The sequence below is a fragment of the Bos taurus genome, chromosome 13 (assembly GCF_002263795.3).
Source record: "Bos taurus isolate L1 Dominette 01449 registration number 42190680 breed Hereford chromosome 13, ARS-UCD2.0, whole genome shotgun sequence".
Taxonomy (NCBI): domain Eukaryota; kingdom Metazoa; phylum Chordata; class Mammalia; order Artiodactyla; family Bovidae; genus Bos; species Bos taurus.
In genome coordinates, this window is record NC_037340.1 from 77,397,927 (window position 1) to 77,403,510 (window position 5,584).

A 5,584-nucleotide genomic window follows, 5' to 3' on the forward strand; every position below is an offset into this window, starting at 1 on the left:
GAACCCAGGTCTTCTGCATTGTAGGCAGACGCTTTACCGTCTAAGCCACCAGGGAAGTCCTATCAGGAGGCACATGATGTCAATTTGTCCCGTAAATGCTGGTGTTAACTAGATAATTTGCAGCTCCTTATTCTGGCTCTTATTTTGTGCGGCATTAGTCGCTCAGTCAGGTCTGACTCTTTGTGACCCCACCAACTGTAGCCTGCCAGGTTCCTCTTTCCGTGGGACTTTTCAGACAAGAAAACTGGAGTCAGTTGCCATTTTCCTCCTCCGGGGGATCTTCCCAACCCAGGGGTCAAACCCGTGTCTCCTGTGTTGCAGGCGGATTCTTTACCTGCTGAGCTCTGGAAACAGTCATTTAGCCAAGGAACTCTGATTTAGGCACCAGGTATGCTCCTTGCCGCTAGGCCCCTTAGCAGGTGGAGCCAGGAAAGATGTGTGTGTGTGTTTTAAGGTATTTATTTATTTATCTTGTTTTTTTTTTGCCTCACTTGTTTTTTTTTGCCTCACAGTGCGATATGTGTGATCTTAGTTCCCTGACCAGGGATCGAACCTGGGCCCCCTGCAGTGGAAGTGCAGAGACTTAACCACTGGACTGCCAAGGAAGTGAGAAAGATGTGGTTTCTGATCCCATAAAGTTTTCACTCTAGTTGGGGACACAGTCAATAAGCAGGTAAACAAACACAGAGAGAAGATAGTGTCGGACAGCGGGAAATGCTATAAAGGAAATAAAATAGGGGGATAGGAGAGAAGATGAATAGAGGGTTGCTTTGGTTACGATATTCAGAGAGGGTCTCTCTGAGGAGGTGACAGACCCAAAGGGTGAACAGGAGCTGGGCAGGAGAAAATCTGAAAGAGGAAGCATCCTGGGAAAAGAAACAGGGAGTGCAAATTCTGTCCAATGAGAATGAGCAGAATTGTGCTGAACATTCTGCGTCAGCTTCTGAAAACCTGTCCGCAGATGGAACTTGGGTCTTAGACACAGAGAGCTAACACCAGTTAAACCCTTATCAGACCTGGGCTCATGTGAATGTGGGGTAAAAATGGAAAACTCCAGATATTTCTTTTATTTATTCATTATTTATCTATGGCGACACTGGGTCTTCATTGCTGCCTGTGAGCTCTCTCTAGTCACAGTGAGCGGGGGCTACTCTAGCTGCAGTGGGTAGGCCTCTCATTGAGTTGGCTTTTTTTTGTTGCGGCCCATGGACTTAGCTGCTCTGCAGCATGTGGTATCTTTCTGGACCAGGGATTGAACCTGTGTCCCCTGCCTTGAAAGGCAGATTCTTAACCACTGGGCCACCAGGGAGGTCGCCAGACATTTCTTTAAAAACACTTGACATGTTTCATTTGCTTTGGAGAAATTCTCTTCATCTCTAACTCACGGGCCTCCAGTTTCCCAGACTCTCTCTGTCAGAGTGGGAAATTGAGCTGGAAAGTTATCCATCCAGAGAGGGTCATGCACTTGGCTACACCCTGAACCTCATCATTTACCAGTGGAGCCAGCTAGGCATTTGGCAGGAAATAGTGAGGATAATGCTTTCCTGGTGGCTGAGGGTGCCATATGCATTTTAACTTGGGTGGTGTCCAAAATCAGACAGGAAAACTCTAGTTTTATCAGGTATCCATCTTTTCTTTCTGGGTGTGACTAGCCATACAGGAAATCACATAGTTACACATTGTCCACTGAATTAGCTCTATCCTTAAAAAAATATGTTATCTAAGATATAAACACACACAGAGGGCAAGAGGAAGGCCCCTTGAGGAAGTGGCTAGATCACCATATTGGACATCAGGGCATCAGGGTTCAAGAGTTTCACGCCACAGCTAAACATCTCCCTTGTGCTAAGTCGCTTCAGTCGTGTCCAACTCTTTGCGACCCCCTGACTGTAGCCCACCAGGCCCCTCTGTCCATGGGATTCTCCAGGCAAGAATACAGGAGTGGGTTGCCATTTCCTTCTCCAAGGGATCTTCCCGACCCAGGGATCGAACCCGTGTCTCTTCTGTGCCCTGCATTGGCAAGTGAGTTCTTTACCACTAGCGCCCCCTGGGAAGCCCAAAGATCCTGCAGGTTGCAGCTAAAAAGAAGCCACACGCTGCAACAAAGACCCTACATGCTGCAACCAAGACCTGGCACCGCCAAATAAGTACATATTTCACAAAGGAAGATTCGAGGTCAGTAGGTCTGGGGTGGAGACCGAGATTCTGCATTTCCAATAAGCTCCCAGGCGATTGCGGGTGCTGGACCCAGTTCTGAAGAGTGAGGGCCACGCCAAATCAGGATGTAGCTTCTGGGTCTGAGGGCAGGGGGAGGCGGTCCTCCTTTGAAAGGTCTTGATGCTATTATTGAGGAAGGGAGAAAGTCAGGGGAGAGGTGGACTAGCCCACTCCTGGGCCCATCAAGGGAACCAGTGTGAGGTTAGGAAGAGTGCAAGTGCACACGTGGGCAACCTCACAAAAGCAGACGCTTGTACAGCTGTTCCCAACCCCCTCCCATGCCGAGAAGTCTGTGTCTGCCTGAGTCTTGGGTTTAGCCAGGTCACGACCATGGACCCCAGCCTGGGTTCAGCTTGCTTGTCCTAAAGTCACCCAGCAACCTGGCCCTCTGGAGAAGCCAAGTGTGGCATCCAGAGAGGTCTGGTCCCTCTGCCCCGCAGACCCCGTGGAGACGGACACCAGGCTGCCAGGTGGGTTAATTACCCCAGTGGGAAGTTGGCTGGGGGAGTCGGTCTGGGGCAAAGATTAATGACTCCATTATCTTCCTGGGCAATCATCCCACATGGGCCTCCGTCCAGAATGTAGATATAAGGTGTAAATAAAGTCCCTGTTCTGAGGGAGCACAGTTTTCGTCATCTCTAGTTGGGAATTTGGCCCAGAAACCCTCGGCTGAACTCCAGGAGGTGTCTTTGTTTAGTGGAACAACCTGGCCCACTGGGGGCATGTGACACAGGCCTCCTGAGCGCTGGGCTGAGACTTGGGATAAAAAAACGTATTGCTCCTTTTCTTAAATGCATGTCATACGTGCTTGTCGTAGGAAATTTAAACTAGGAAGCTGCATGCGTGTAAGGTAACAGGTGATAGTTCTTGCCCCACACCCTTTCCACGAGGTAACGATGATTAACTTTTGGTGTGCATTCATCCAAACTCGGGCTTCTCAAGTGATGCTAGTGGTAAAGAACCCTCCTGCCAATGCAAGAGACATAAGAGACTCAGGTTTGATCCCTCGGTCGGAAAGATCCCCTGTAGGATGGACAGCATGGCAACCCACTCCAATATTCTTGCCTGGAGAATCCCATGGACAGAGGAGCCTGGCGGGCTGTGGTCCGTAGGGTTTCAAAGATTCAGACACGGCTAAAGCAACTTAGCACACATGCTCATCCAAACCCATGTCTTTCTTTTTCTTTGATTCGACTTTATTGAGGTATAATCGAAATACACTACACGGCACATATTTAAAGTGTATACTTGGATTGGCGTTGCTATAGGTCAAATCCATGAAAACTTCACCACAGTTAAGATAACGAACATATCCATCGCCTCCCAAATCTGTCATCCATTCTTGTGGCCTCTTGCAATCCTCCTCCCTTCCTCCCCCGACCACCACTTACTGACTTCTGTCACTGTAAATTAGTTTGCATTTTCCAGAATTTATATAAGTGAAATAATGAAGTATGTACTCATTGTTATGTGGTGGAGGTCGGCTTCTTTCATTCAGTATGATGATTTTGAGACGTCATGCTGCTGCTGCTGCTAAATCGCTTCAGTCGTGTCCGACTCTGTTCGACCCCATAGATGGCAGCCCACCAGGCTCCCCCGTCCCCGGGATTCTCCAGGCAAGAACACTGGAGTGGATTGCCATTTCCTTCTCCAGTGTGTGAAAGTGAAAAGTGAACGTGAAGTCGCTCAGTTGTGTCCGACTCCTAGAGACCCCATAGACGGCAGCCCACCAGGCTCCTCCGTCCATGGGATTTTCCAGGCAAGGGTACTGGAGTGGGCTGCCATTGCCTCCTCCGTTTGAGATGTCATAGGTACCAATAATTAATTCCTTTCTTTTTTTTTTTAACTATTGAGAAGTATCCCATTGTTTTGGGTGTTCCATGATTTGTTTATTCATTCATCTGTTAACAAACTTCTTCAATTGTTTCCAGCTTTTGGTGATTACAAATTAAGTTGCTCTGAACATTAAAGCAGAAGTCTTCGTGGAGACGAATGTTTTCGTTTCTCTTGGAGAAACGCCTAGGAGTGGAATGGCTGGATGGGATCTTATGGTGGGGACATGTTTAACTTTTCAAGAAACTACCCAACTGTTTTCTAAAATGGTTTAGCACATTTTTCATTTCCCCAGCAGCGTATGAGAGCTCCATATGCTTCCCGTCCTCACCAACACTTCTTATGATCGGTCTTCTGGACCGATCTAATGGATGTATAGTGGTGTCTCATTGTGATTTTATTTTCATTTCCCTAATGACTAATGGCACTGAACATCTTTTTATGTGCGACTACTGGCTATTGACACACACTCTTTTATGATGTGTCTGGGAGCAGGGGGTGGCAAGTGTTTTTAGAGGGGCTAGCGTTGAGGCCCCCGTGTGATACCCACGTGCAGATGTCAAGTGGGCAGTTGGAGACCAGAGGCAAAACTTCAGAGGAAAGGTCCAGGCTGGCAATGTAAATTCAGGAGTTGTCAGCTGATCATTGTTTAGAGGCCTGAGGCCGGATGAGATCACTAAGGGAGGGCATGTAGAGGAGAGGCCAGGTCTGGGTCTGCAGGCACTAGAGTAATCTGAAGCCAGAAGATGAGGAAAAACCACTGAAGACTCTAAGGAGCTCTGGTGAGTTTAGAGGCAGAGGAAGAGAAGAGAGTGCTTATGGCAGCAACACAGCAGTGCTGCTGCTGCTGCTGCTGCTAAGTCGCTTCGGTCGTGTCCGACTCGGTGAGACCCCATAGACGGCAGCCCACAGCAGTGGCCGGGCTCCAAAGGTGGCCCGTCAAGAAGCGCACTCTGTTCTGCACACCCTTGTCTCCCACCTTCATTCTGGGCTGGCCCTGTGAGAGCAACAGAATGGAGCTCTGAGGCCATGCTGTGGGGAGCTGTAAGAAGCCCTGTAGCTTCCACCTTTGATTTGGGACATTGTGTGCACATGTGCTCAGTCGTGTCCGACCCTTTGTGACCCCCTGGCCTGCAGCCCACCAGGCTCCTCTGTCCGTGGGATTTGCCAGGCAAGAATACTGGAGTGGGTTGCCATCTGCTCCTCCAGGGGACATTCCTAACCTAGGGATTGAACCTGCATCTCTTGCATCTCCTGCATTGGCACGTGGATTCTTTACCATTGCATCACCTGGGAAGCCCTTTTGGGACAATGCTCTGGGATAAATTAGTTGCCATTTAAGATATCTGACTCTGAGACTGCCACAATAGGGGGAAGCCCAAGCTAGCCACGTGGCAAGACAATATGAAGAGGAAACAATGGTCAGCTGGTCCCTGATTCTTCTGGTCATCTCAACTGAGGTGGCAGACAGGTGAGTGGAGAAGCTGTTTTGGATGTCTGGCCCCATCAAGCCTGGACATGACTTCAGGAGCAG

At 49.0% G+C, this 5,584-nt stretch overlaps 1 non-coding gene across 1 annotated transcript; it reads right to left on the minus strand.

Annotated features, from left to right (window-relative positions):
• Positions 1-532: 532 nt before the first annotated feature.
• On the minus strand, positions 533-605 carry TRNAG-UCC (transfer RNA glycine (anticodon UCC)). Its single transcript has one exon. It is a non-coding gene; the product is annotated as a tRNA-Gly (tRNA).
• Between the last annotated feature and the right edge of the window lie 4,979 nt (positions 606-5,584).